The sequence below is a fragment of the Rhinopithecus roxellana genome, chromosome 5, assembly GCF_007565055.1.
Source record: "Rhinopithecus roxellana isolate Shanxi Qingling chromosome 5, ASM756505v1, whole genome shotgun sequence".
Taxonomy (NCBI): Eukaryota; Metazoa; Chordata; class Mammalia; order Primates; family Cercopithecidae; genus Rhinopithecus; species Rhinopithecus roxellana.
Window position 1 is genome coordinate 162,012,968 of NC_044553.1, and position 14,108 is coordinate 162,027,075.

At 47.7% G+C, this 14,108-nt stretch overlaps 1 long non-coding RNA gene across 1 annotated transcript; it reads left to right on the forward strand.

Annotated features, from left to right (window-relative positions):
* Positions 1–12,508: 12,508 nt before the first annotated feature.
* LOC115897642 lies at positions 12,509–13,827 on the forward strand. The gene is made up of 3 exons (XR_004057399.1): positions 12,509–12,569; positions 13,234–13,333; positions 13,448–13,827. It is a non-coding gene; the product is annotated as an uncharacterized LOC115897642 (long non-coding RNA).
* The last annotated feature ends 281 nt before the right edge of the window (positions 13,828–14,108 follow it).

Consider the following 14,108-nt stretch of genomic DNA (forward strand, 5'->3'; position numbering starts at 1 on the left):
ATGGGAAAGGGCACAGGGGAACCTTCCATGGTGACAGCAATGTTTTATATCTTGATAGAAGTTTGGGTTACATAGGTGTATGGGTATATGCATTTGCCCCAAATTTGTTCATTTCATTGTATGCAAATTTTACCTTAGGCCAGGCACGGTGGCTCACGCCTGTAATCCCAACACTTTGTGAGGGCCAGGTGGCCGGATCACCTGAGGTCAGGAGTTCGAGACCAGCCTGGCCAACATGGTGAAATCCTGTCTGTACTAAAAATACAAACATTAGCTGGGCGTGGTGGTGGGTGTCTGTAATCCCAGCTACTCGGGAGGCTGAGGCAGGAGAATCGCTTGTACCCAGGAGGCAGAGGTTATGGTGAGCCAAGATGGGCCATTGCACTCCAATCTGGGCGACAAGAGCGAAACTCTGTCTCAAAAAATAATAAAATAAAATAAAGTAAAGTACAAAAAATTAGCAGCATGTGGTGGCGCATGTCTGCAGTCATAGCTACTCAGGAGGCTGAGATGGAGGGCTCGCTTAAGCCTGGGAGGTTGAGGCTGCCGTGAGCCATGATCATGCCACTGCACTTGAGCCTGGGGGACAGAGTAAGTCCCTGTCTCAAAAAACATAGGTAAAATAGATATACGATATATATTGTATATACAGATATTTCAATTAAAATATATAAAATATGAAATTATATATTTCATTACATGTCTAAGATTCTCAGAGTGGCCATGGCAACCAGCGTCTCTCAAGATGGCAACTGCGGTGTCAGCATGGGTCCCAGAGTGGGTGGAGCAGAGTCCCCAGCGCACCCTCAAGGGAGCTGGAACATCAGTGAGAAATCATCTTTGTTGTAGTAAGTCACTGAGACGGGAACAGTGTTGTTGTCACCACAGCCTCCTTGACTGAGGCGTGCCCGACACTGAGCGTGTCCCTTCTGAGTTCTCCTTTCAGTCTACATCAGTCTATGTCAATCCATATCAGTCTACGTCAGTCCATGTCAGTCCATGTCAGTCTATGTCAGTCTACATTAGTCTATGTCAGTCTATGTCAGTCTGTGTCAGCCCACGTTAGTCTGTGTCAGTCTACATTAGTCTATATCAGCTCACGTCAGTCTATGTCAGTCCATGTCAGTCTACGTCAGTCCATGTCAGTCTATGTCAGTCTACATTAGTCTATGTCAGTCTATGTCAGTCTGCATTCGTCTATGTCAGTCTACATCAGTCTATGTCAGTCTGCGTTAGCCTGTGTCAGTCTATGTTAGTCTATGTCAGTCCACGTTAGTTTATGTCAGTCTACGTTAGTCTATGTCAGTCCACGTTAGTCTATGTCAGTCCATGTCAGTCCATGTCAGTCTGTCAGTCCATGTCAGTCTATGTCAGTCCATGTCAGTCCATGTCAGTCTATGTCAGTCCATGTCAGTCCATGTCAGTCCATATCAGTCTATGTCAGTCCATGTCAGTCCATGTCAGCCTATGTCAGTCTACATTAGTCTATGTCAGTCTGCATTAGTCTATGTCAGTCTGCGTCAGTCTATGTCAGTCTACGTCAGTCTATGTCAGTCTACGTCAGTCTATGTCAGTCTACGTTAGTCTATGTCAGTCTACGTTAGTCTATGTCAGTCTACGTTAGTCTATGTTAGTCTGCATTAGTCTGTGTCAGTCTACGTTAGTCTATGTCAGTCTGCGTTAGTCTATGTCAGTCTGTGTTTATGTCAGTCTACGTTAGTCTATGTCAGTCTATGTTAGTCTATGTCAGTGTGTAAAAGGGATTTTTGCTGAAACATTTCTTTGTCATGCCTGTGGCTAGCCACCCAGATGCCCTCTACAGAAAAAAGTCAATATTATCGGAAATAGTTTATGCATATTCAAGCGAAATCATACTTTTTCTCCCTTTTTTATAACACAAACCATTGCGTGTTTTACATCCTGTTCTGAACCTTGTTTCTTTCACTTTATAATTTGGAAATCATTCCATAGCAGTACATGTATATTTTTGTCATCAGTTTTTATAGCAAAATAACATTCCATTGCTGGAAGATAGTAATATGTATTTATTTAACTGGTGCCCTATTGATAGACCTTTGAGAAGTTTCCAATCTTTTGCTATTACAAACAATACTGGGTTAACCTCCAGTATACTGGGAAAAAGAATGATTATATAATAATTTACCTCGAGTCCAAAAGACCGTGTTAATTTTATTTATATATATATATATATTTTTTTTTTTTTTTTTTTTTTTTTGAGACGGAGTCTCGCTCTGTCGCCCAGGCTGAGGTGCAGTAGCGCAATCTCGGCTCACTGCAAGCTCCGCCTCCCGGGTTTATGCCATTCTCCTGCCTCAGCCTCCCGAGTAGCTGGGACTAGAGGCGCCCGCCACCTCGCCCGGCTAGTTTTTTTTCGTATTTTTTAGTAGAGACGGGGTTTCACCGTGTTAGCCAGGATGGTCTCAATCTCCTGACCTCGTGATCCGCCCGTCTTGGCCTCCCAAAGTGCTGGGATTACAGGCTTGAGCCACCACGCCCAGCCTTTTTAATTTATATTTTAAGTAGCCTTATAATAATTTACAGAAGAATAAAGGGATCATAACAAACAACCTTATTAGAAATTAAAATACGATTATAAGTGTGGGAAACCCAAATTTCAATCCCCAATTTTCCTGTTTTGAAAGTATATATACCAAGAAAGCGTTGGGCACAGTGGCTTACACCTTAATCCCAGCACTTTGGGAGACCAAGGCGGGCGGATCACGAGGTCAGGAGATTGAGACCATCCTGGCTAACACGGTGAAACCCCGTCTCTACTAAAAATACAAAAAAATTAGCTGGGCGTGGTGGCAGGCACCTGTAGTCCCGGCTACTTGGGAGACTGAGGCAGGAGAATGACGTGAACCCAGGAGGCGGAGCTTGCAGGAGCCGAGATCACGCCACTGCACTCCAGCCTGGGCAACAGAATGAGACTCCGTCACAAAAAAAAAAAAAAGAAAAAAAGAAAAAAAAAGTATATATACCAAGAAAGAGCTGGGCACGGTGTCTCACACCTATAATCCCAGCACTTTGAAGGTCAAAGTGGGTGGATCACTTGAGGTCAGGAGCTCAAGACGAGCCTGGACAACATGGCAAAACCTCATCTATACAAACAAAACAAAACCAAAAAAATACCTGGGCGTGATAGTGCTTTCCTGTAGTCCCAGATACTTGGGGGGCTGAGGTGGGAGGATCACTTGAACCCAAGAGGCAGAGGTTGCAGTGAGCTGAGATTGAGCCACCGCACTCCAGCCTGGGTGGGTAACAGAATAAAACACTATCTTTTTTTTTTTTTTTTTTTTTTTTGAGACGGAGTCTCACTCTGTCGCCGGGGCTGGAGTGCAGTGGCCGGAACTCAGCTCACTGCAAGCTCCGCCTCCCGGGTTCACGCCATTCTCCTGCCTCAGCCTCCCGCGTAGCTGGGACTACAGGCGCCCGCCATCTCGCCCGGCTAGTTTTTTGTATTTTTAGTAGAGACGGGGTTTCACCATGTTGGCCAGGATGGTCTCGATCTCCTGACCTCGTGATCCGCCGTCTCGGCCTCCCAAAGTGCTGGGATTACAGGCTTGAGCCACCGCGCCCGGCCAAAACACTGTCTTAAAAAAAGGAAGAGGTGGGCCAGGCACGGTGGCTCAAGCCTGTAATCCCAGCACTTTGGGAGGCCGAGACGGGCGGATCACGAGGTCAGGAGATCGAGACCATCCTGGCTAACACGGTGAAACCCCGTCTCTACTAAAAAATACAAAAAAACTAGCCAGGCGAGGTGGCGGGCGCCTGTAGTCCCAGCTACTCGGGAGGCTGAGGCCGGAGAATGGCATAAACCCGGGAGGCAGAGCTTGCAGTGAGCTGAGATCCGGCCACTGCACTCCAGCCTGGGCGACAGAGCGAGACTCCGTCTCAGAAAAAAAAAAAAAAGGAAGAGGTGGCTGGGTGCAGTGGCTCACGCCTGTAATCCCAGGACTTTGGAAGGCCAAGGTGGGTGGATCACCTGAAATCAGGAGTTCAAGACCAGCCTGGCCAATGTGGTGAAACCCCGTCTCTACTGAAAATACAAAAATTAGCCAGGCGTGGTGGTGTGTCCCTGTAATCCCAGCTACTTGGGAGGCTGAGGCAAGAGAATCACTTGAACCCGGAGGGTGGAGGTTACAGTGAGCCGAGATTGTGCCATTGCATTCCAGCCTGGGCAACAAGAGTGAAACTCCGTCAAGAAAGAAAGAGAGAGAGAGAGAGAGAGGGAGGGAGGGAGGGAGGGAGGAAAGGAAAGAAAGAAGGGAGGGAGGGAAGGAGGAAGGAAGGAAAGAAAGAAAAGAAAAGGAAAGAAGAAAAGAAAAGAGAAAAGAGGCCAGGAGCGGCGACTCACACCTATAACCCTGGCACTTTGGGAGGCCGAGGTGGGTGGATCATCTGAGGTAGGAGTTTGAGACCAGCCTGGCCAATGCAGCGAAACCCCATCTCGACTAAAAATAAAAATTAGCCAGGTGTGGTGGTGGGCACCTGTAATCCCAGCTACTTGAGAGGCTGAGGCAGGAGAATTGCTTGAACTCAGGAGGTGGAGGTTGCAACGAGTCAAGATCACGCCATTGCACTCTAGCCTAGGCAACAAGAGCAAAACTCCATCTCAAAAAAGAAAGAAAGAAAGTATATATACCAAGAATGGACTGCATACAATGACTCACATCTGTAATCCCAGCACTTTGGAAGGCCAAGGTGGAAGCACTGCTTAAGCCCAGGAGTTCAAGACCAGCCTAGGCAACATAGTGAGCCCTTGTCACTGTTAAAACAACAACAACAACAAACAAACAAACAAAAAACGAGTAGGCAATGTCCTTTATGCTCATGCCCTGTCTTGTATATTGAATCTAGAACATATCCATCTTGTAAAAACTGCTTCCAGATTTCAACTGCATCTTTAGTAGGTTTTAGCTTATCATTACTTCTCACTCTTGTCTTTGACTCTGCAAAACCCAATACTTTTGAAAACTTTGACACTCATAATTTTGTTGAGAGGATGGCCATCTTCTTTGTTCCATAATTGTGAAATATTGTCATGGTTAGATTTATGAACCCCAATCAAATGGTCAATCCAATGAATTGTTTCCATTTCTTCATCATCTATTTCCTTCCAATCACCCCTGTGTATCCAACTTTATCAATCATCCACTTACTGAATGTATCAAGGGAAGTGTGTATACAAACATCATAAAAGATGAAGAAATATTATCATGCATCCTTTTAACAAAATGTATCCCATTTCTTGTTAAAAACGTTGTGTTTCTAGTTCTTCCTGTTGAAGAACTGAATATGGATATGAGAATCCATAATTCGGCCAGGTGTGGTGGCTCATGCCTGTAATCCCAACACTTTGGGAGACCAAGGTGGGTGGATCACTTGAGCCCAGGAGTTCGAGACCAGACTGGGCAACATGACGAAACTCTGTCTCTATAAAAAATACAAAAATTAACTGGGCATGGTGGCTTGAGCCTGTAGTCCCAGCTATTAGGAAGGCTGGGGTGGGACTGCTTGAGCCTGGGAAGTCAAGGCTGCAGTGAGCCAAGATCACACCACTGCACTCCAGCCTGGGCAACAGGAGCAAGATCCATATTTCTCTTTTGTCCTTAGAGGCATATTGTTCACTCATTGATGCTTGTATTTGAGAAAACTCATCTAGGGTATGGTCATCTGAAGAGTCATGGAGATTTCTTTTTTTTTTTTTTTTTTTTGAGATGGAGTTTTGCTCTGTTGCCCAGGCTGGAGTGCAGTGGTGCAATGATCTTGGCTCATTGCAACCTCCACCTCCCAAGTTCAAGTGAATCTCCTGCTTCAGACTCGAGTAGCTGGGATTACAGGCACGTGCCACCAGGTCTGGCTAATTTTTGTATTTTTAGTAGAGATGGGGTTTCACCATGTTGGCCAAGCTAGTCTCAAACTCCTGACCTCAAGCGATCCGCCTGCCTCAGCTTCCCAAAGTGCTGGGATTACAGGCGTGAGCCACTGTGCCCGGCCACAGATTTATTTTCCATGATCCATTTCACCATCACAATTGGCATCTTGACACAGCGCTGTTCTCTGTCTCTGCACACATCTCCTGATTGTCTTAAGAATCACGAGCGCTGTGAGTGTTGACTGCCCGAGTTCACTGGCCCCTTCTCTCCAGCCAGTACGAGCACTGTGAGTGTTGACTGCCCGAGTTCACTGGCCCCTTCTCTCCAGCCAGTACGAGCGCTGTGAGTGTTGACTGCCCGAGTTCACTGGCCTCCTTCTCTCCAGCCAGTACGAGCGCTGTGAGTGTTGACTGCCAGAGTTCACTGGCCTCCTTCTCTCCAGCCAGTACGAGCGCTGTGAGTGTTGACTGCCCGAGTTCACTGGCCCCTTCTCTCCAGCCAGTACGAGCGCTGTGAGTGTTGACTGCCCGAGTTCACTGGCCTCCTTCTCTCCAGACAGTACGAGCGCTGTGAGTGTTGACTGCCCGAGTTCACTGGCCCCTTCTCTCCAGACAGTTGCCTTGGAAGAACAGGTACTGCCTTGTCTGGTAAGTCAGCAGCCAATGACAGACTGACAATGTAAAATGCCCACTCCTTGCTTTGAGGTGGATGAACCCAGATGCAATTTTCGCTCCACGCTTTCCATGGGACCAGACGGAAGCCAGACAGACTCCACCCGAGACCACAGCCATGGTTACCCTTTTTCCTTTGCCCCCTCCGATTTTCCTCACTCTCCTCTCCTTAGAGCGCTGATATAGTTTGAATATTTGTCCCACTCAAATATGTTGAAATGTGATCTCCAGTGTTGGAGGTGGGGCCTGGTGGGAGGTGGTTGGATCGTGGAGGTGGATTTCTAATGAAACAGTTTAGCATCATCCTCTGGGTACTGTTCTCATGACAGTGCATGAGTTCTCACAAGATCTGGATGTTTAAAAGTGTGTGGCACCTCCCCCCAACTCTCTTCCTCCCACTCCTGCCTGGTTAAACACCTGCTCCCGCTTTGCCTTCCGCCGTGAGTAAGAGCTTCCTGAGGCCTCACCAGAAGATGCTGGCGCTATGTTTCCTGTACAGCCTGTAAAACCAGGAGACAAATCAGCCTCTTTTCTTATAAATTACTCAGCCTCAGGTATTTCTTTATAGCAACGTAAGAAACGGCTTAATACATGCACACTGTAATAAATTACTTTTACAAGAATCCCCATTGCAGGTGCTGCTTCTAGGAACTTGACCTAGGATAGCTGGAACCAGAGCCATCCTATGAAGGAGACGCAAGGATGGGATTCCTTAAGGGTGACTCACTGGCTGAATGGTAGTAAGGACCCGCTAGGTGGAATAATGACAGTCCCTGAAGTGCCCGAATCCTGCAGTGGCTAAAACTTCCACCTGTGGTGCCCTGGGGTCACAGCAGCAACGTGAATGTAGACCATCCATTCATGGTCTTCCCTACAGCAACGTGAATTGTTCAGCTCTCTGTCTCCATGTAATTCAAGACCTGAACGCTGGCTGCTGCAGATGTCCTGAGGCTGGATGTGATACTCATCACCTCCCTCCTCCTGCTATGAGGCCATAAGTGTAGCTGAGGGAGAGGTGTTGGTGCAATAGTGGCAGATGACTCGGGTGTGCGAGCCACCTGCGGTGCAGCCCATTGCGCCCCCTGGTCCTGCCATGCAGTACCTCAGATGTACCACTTCCATCTCACTGTGGGTTACTGTTGGGTCCTCCTGAGCTGAAGACTTGGTGGGTCCAGCAGAATCAGCTCTTTTTTTTTTTTTCTTTTTTTTTTGGAGATGGAGTCTTGCTCTGTCACCCAGGCTGGAGTGGAGTGGTGTGATCTCAGCTCAGTGCAACCTCCTCCGCCTGGGTTCAAGCGATTCTCCTGTCTCAGCCTCGCAAGTAGCTGGGATTACAGGCACCTGCCACCGCGCCTGGCTAATTTTTGATTGTTTAGTAGAGATGCGGTTTGGCCATCTTGGCCAGGCTGGTGCTCCTTCAGTGATCCACCGTCAGTGGTCACTGACCACTGACCTTCAGTGATTCACCTGCCTCGGCCTCCCAAAGTGCTGGGATTACAGGCGTGAGCCACGGCACCCAGCCAGAATGAACTCATCTTGGGAAGTTCTAGCCATCAGACAGTTTCTAGCAGGGTCCAGGAGCGCATCAGGGCTGCGTTTTGAATGGTCTGTAGTTCTCTGTTGTGTAAGGCACAGACTTTCTCCAGAACCCAGGGGGTCTGTACTGGGAAGTAGCATCTTTCCCAACCACAGCCCCCTCTAGTTCCGTTGCACCTGCTGAGTCATGGGTGCATGCAGGAAGCTGCTCCTGTGGCAGCCTGGACTGCTGGAGAGCTCTTTCTGCTCCTGGCCCAATGCAAAACTAGCAGTCTTCCATGTGACCTGATGAATGCTCCTGATTCTTCGTAGGCTTTGTCTCCAGTCCTCTGGATGGCATGTGGCTTACCAAGGCATCTGCTCGGATTAACATGACGCCCTCTATATGGTGACCAACATGCTGTTTTGCAGAATGTCTAGATGGTTCAGGGTGAGGAAGATGATGGGTATCAAGTACGGCCTCAGGGCATTGGCAGCAGCCAGACTGTGGTTCTTCCCACTAACCCTCGTCTTGTAAATGTCCCCAGAAAGTGTGACCAACCAGAGTCATGGAGAAGTTGCGCCTGGTCAGGACCACCTGGCAGTGAGAAGTAAGTGGGTCTGAACGGGGCAGAAAGATCAGAGGCTGACCCGGATGCTGTTGAAGGTGGCATATCAACGCTGTGCTGATTCCCTCCAGGGTTCTTTTAGAGGAGGGAAACAAACATTTGTCTTGTTTTGCATATTTTTTCTTATGTATGCAGCCAAAACTAGTCAAAGCTGATGCATAGGGGAAGATAAATACCCTCAGGAACAACGTGAGTGTCAGAGAAATCTCCCACTCAACATCAGAAGAGAGAGCCTAGCCGAGCAGCCCGAGCACACTGTGAGCAAGATGAAAGTAAACAGCCTGGTAGATATGCAGGCATGCACAGGGCCACTATGAGGAAGCAAAAACGTCAGTGTCATGCAGCACCAAAAAAAAAAAAAAAAAAAAATTCAATTTCAAAAGCCTTCTTTAATCTAGAAAGAAGTTTGCTATGGACTAAATGGTATCCTCCCCAAAATTTCTGTATTGCAGACCAAACTCCCAATGTGATAGTATTTGGAGATAGAGTCTTTGGGAGGTGATAGGGTTAGATGAGGTCACATGGGTGGGGCCTTCCTGAGGGGATTAGTACTCTTATAATAAGAGACACCAGAAAGCACTTTTTTTTCTTTTTTCTTTCTTTTTTTTTCTTGAGACAGGGTCTTGCTCCATTGCCCAGGCTAGAGTGCAGTGGCACAATCTTAGCTCACTGCAGCCTTGACCTCCCGGGCTCAAGTGATTCTCTCACCTCAGCCTCCCAAGTAGCTGGGACTACAGGCATGTGTCACCACACCCAGCTAATTTTGTTAACTTACTTATTTTTTGTAGAGACAAGGTCTCATTTGTTGCCCAGGCTGGTCTTGACTCCTGGATTCAAGCAATCCTCCTGCCTCAGCTTCCCAAAGTGCAGGGATTACAGGTATGAGCCACCACACTTAGCACAGAAAGCACTCTGGATTGTGTTCTCTCTCTCTCTCTTCTCTCTCTCTCTCCTCTCTCTCTTTCTTCTCTCTCTTCTTTCTTTTCTCTTCTCTTCTCTCTTCTCTCTCTCTCTTCCCTGTGGGGGTCACAGGAAGAAGACAGCAAGGCAGGAAGAGAGCCCTCACCGGGAGCTGACCATGCTGACGCCACGATCTTGGACTTTCCAGCCTCCAGAAGGATAAGAAAATAAATCTTTATTGTGTAAGCCAATCAGTCTGTTGTATTTTGTTATGGCAACTAAAGCAGACTAAAGATACATTTCTACTAAATGCAATGTGTGATCCTCCGTTGGAGTCTGATTTTTTTATTCAACCTGCAAAGGAAAAAAATGAACAAACAAGGGTAAGTATAAAAACAGATATGGTGAAATTCAATCCAAGGCAGAAAAGCAGGTGTCCTCAGATGCATCTCCCCATAAAAGAGCTCATAACAATGGCAGCACTGTAATCCCAGCACTTTGGGAGGCCGAGGCAGGTGGATCACTTTAGGTCAGGAGTTCGAGACCAGCCTGGCCAACATGGTGAAGCCCCATCTCTATAAAAATACAAAAATTAGCCAGGCATGGTGGCGGGCACCTGTAATCCCAGCTACTCGGGAGGCTAAGACAGGAGAATTGCTTGAACCTGGGAGGTGGAGGTTTCAGTGAGCCAAGATAGCACCATTGTACTCCAGCCTGGGCGACGGATCAAGACTCCATCTAAAAAAAAAAAAAAAAGAGCTCATAAGACTGTGACATGATAAGGCAACAACTCAGAGACAGGGCAGGAGCAGACAGAACCAAGACATTAACAGTGCACATCTAATGGATAATGAAACAGCAAGAGGCCAGGCATGGTGGCTCACACCTGGCAGCTCACACCTTCCAGCACTTTGGGAGGCCAAGACGGGCAGATCATTTGAGCTCAGGAGTTCGAGGCCAGCCTGAACAACATAGTGAGACACCGTCTCTAAAAAATATACAAAAATTAGCAGGACATGTCTGTGCACACCTGTAGTCTCAACTACTCTGGAGGCTGATGTGGGAGAATCACCTGAGGCAGGATGGGGAGGCCGCGGTGAACCAAGATGGAGGCAGGAGAATTGCTTGAACCTGGGAGGCAGAGGTTGCAGTGAGCAGGGATCACGCCACTGCACTCCAACCTGGGCGACAGAGTCTGTCTAAAAAAAATAAAATAAAAATAAAATAAAAAAACAAGCTTCGGAATTGGTGTGTAGTAACTGAACTTTCTGTTTGAGGTTTTTCTGGTGATTAACCTTTAACTACTATATAACATGGGTACATAGCTATAAGTTTCTGTCATTTCCAGACATTATCCACTGGGGTCTCAGGTGATACCTGTAGAGGTGACTCACCACCCCATCCCCCCACATCTTCCTCTCAATGTAGTTATTACTATTTTCTATTATTATTTTCATGGTTTTTTAAAAATGGAGTCTCACTCTGTTGTGTAGGCTAGAGTGCAGTGGTGTGATCCCAGCTTACTGCAACCTCCACCTCCCAGTTTCAAGTGATTCTCCTGCCTTGGCCTCCTGAGTAGCTGGAATTACAGGCATGTGCAACCACACCCAGCTAATTTTTCTGTTGTTGTTGTATTTTTAGTAGAGACGGGGTTTCACCACGTTGGCCAGCCCAGTCTCGAACTACTGACCTCAAGTGATCCACCTGCCTCGTCCTCCCAAAGCACTGGGATTTCAGGTATGAGCCACCACGCCCGGCCATTATTTATTATTTTCAATCCCTCTATTGGTTCCTTCTATAAGCTTAAACATAATATTTGCGATTTTATTACTGGTTCTTCTATCTGTAGAGGCTTCTCTTGATTGCCAGCAAGGGAAGATGAAGATATTTGTTTCTCGGCCGGGCGTGGTGGCTCAAGCCTGTAATCCCAGCACTTTGGGAGGCTGAGACGGGTGGATCACGAGGTCAGGAGATCGAGACCATCCTGGCTAACACGGTGAAACCCCGTCTCTACTTAAAAATACAAAAAAAAACTAGCCGGGCCACGAGGCGGGCGCCTGTAGTCCCAGCTACTCGGGAGGCTGAGGCAGGAGAATGGTGTAAACCCGGGAGGCGGAGCTTGCAGTGAGCTGAGATCCGGCCACTGCACTCCAGCCTGGGTGGCAGAGCAAGACTCCGTCTCAAAAAAAAAAAAAAAAAAAGAAGATATTTGTTTCTCTAACCTTGGCTTTATAACCTCCACGTTCCAGCTCCCAACTTAAGTCATCTGTACTATTACTTTTTTTTTTTTTTTTTTTTTTTTTTCTGAGACGGAGTCTCGCTCTGCCGCCCAGGCTGGAGTGCAGTGGCCGGATCTCAGCTCACTGCAAGCTCCGCCTCCTGGGTTTACGCCATTCTCCTGCCTCAGCCTCCCGTGTAGCTGGGACTACAGGCGCCCGCCATCTCGCCCAGCTAGTCTTTTGTATTTTTTAGTAGAGACGGGGTTTCACCATGTTAGCCAGGATGGTCTCGATCTCCTGACCTCGTGATCCGCCCATCTCGGCCTCCCAAAGTGCTGGGATTAGAGGCTTGAGCCACCGCGCCCGGCCTGTACTATTACTTTTATACTATCAGAATTGATAGTATTTATAATCTGCTTGCAATCAAAATAAACTGGTTTTTCTTTTTTGTCATTGTTTTTGGGTTTTTTTTTGAGACAGGGTCTCACTCTGTCACCCAGGCTGGAGTGCAGTGGTGCCATCACAGCTCACTGCAGCCTCGACCTCCTGGGCTCAAGGGATCCTCCCACCTCAGCCTCCCAAGTGGCTGGGACCACAGGTCAATGCCACCATACCCGGCTAATTTTTTAATTTTTTTTGTAGAGATTGGATCTCACTATGCTGCCCAGGCTGGTCTTGAACTCCTCGACTCAAGCAATCCCCCTGCCTCAGTCTCCTAAACAGTTGGGATTACAGGTATGAGCCACTGCACCTGGCCCAGAATAAAGTTTTCTGTCCTTTACCTATAGCTTGATTCTAAAGGTGAAGATTGGGCAACACTTTTCTTTATAATACAAAATGTCGTCACTGTAGAGCCAAGTTGTGCAGCGCTACATTTTTCTTTATTCAGCTTTTGCTTTTTTCCCTAGAGTTGGAAGTTGCTTTTTTTGTTTGTTTTTTTAAATGGAGTCTCACTCTGTCGCTCTGTCACTCAGGCTGGAGTGCAGTGGTGCGATCTCAGCTCACTGCACCTTTCACCTTTGGGTTCAAGCAATTCTCCTGCCTCAACCCTCAAGTAGCTGGGATTACAAGTGCCCGCCACCACACCTGGCTAATTTTTTGTATTTGTAGTAGAGATGGAGTTTAACCATGTTGGCCAGGCTGGTCTTGAACTCCTGACCTCAAGCAATCCACCCGCTTTGGCCTCCCAAAGTGCAGGGATCACAGGCGTGAGCCACCAAGTCCGATCGCAAGTTGCTTTTTTTTCTTTGTTGCATTGTCTTCCTTTACTGCATCTCGAGGCTCTTCCGGAATCTCAAGGGTGCTCTGGCATCTGTGGAGTCACCTTGTTTTCAGGATGTCCCTCTCCCGCTGCTGTCGTGCCCTGCTCCAGTCTGAGCCTGTGCCCACTGTCTTCCAGGTCTTCCTTCACTGCTGTCTGAGTTGAATCTTCTGTTTCCTGGATCCCATGTGTTCCCCTCTCTGCCATCGCAAATCCCCAAGGAACTTCCCCGGAAGAGGTATGTGGGAGAGAAATTGTTCTGAGTCCATGTGTCTTAGGTTTTGCTGTATAACATACTACCACAAAGCACAGTGGCAAAACAACCATTTATTTCTTCCTTACATATCTGCAGCTCAACTGTGGTTCAGCGAGTCCAGGCAGGGCCTGGCTGCGCTTGACTCTGGACTGCGGATCAGCTCCCGGTCTGCTCCAACCGTCTTTTGTCCCACGTGAACCAGCAGCTGCCGGACAGATGCCTCTCTTGGTGAAAGACACACCAAGCCCACAGCAAACATATTTCAAGTTTCTGCTGGGTCACATCTGTTTCCATCTGATTAGCCGAAGCAAGTCACACGGCTAAGCCCAACAGCAATGAGGCCAGGAAGTGCGCCCCTCCCACAGAGCTCAGGGGAAAGGAGTGAATATCTGCTAGGTAATAATACAATCTTCCACAGCGTGTAGTTCTAAAAATGTCTTTATTCCAGGCCAGGCACGGTGGCTCACACCTTGTAATCCCAGCATTTTGGGAGGCCGAGGCAGGCAGATCACCTAAGGTTAGGACTTCAAGACCAGCCTGGCCAACACGGTGAAACCCTGTCTCTACTAAAAATACAAAAATTAGCCAGGCATGGTGGCAGTCACCTGTAATCCCAGCTACCTGGGAGGCTGAGGCAGGAAAATCACTTGAACTCAGGAGGCAGAGGTAGCAGTGAGCTGAGGTCGTGCCACTGCACTCCAGCCTGGGCAACACAGCAAGACTCCATCTCAAAAAAAAAAAAGTCTTTATTCCACCC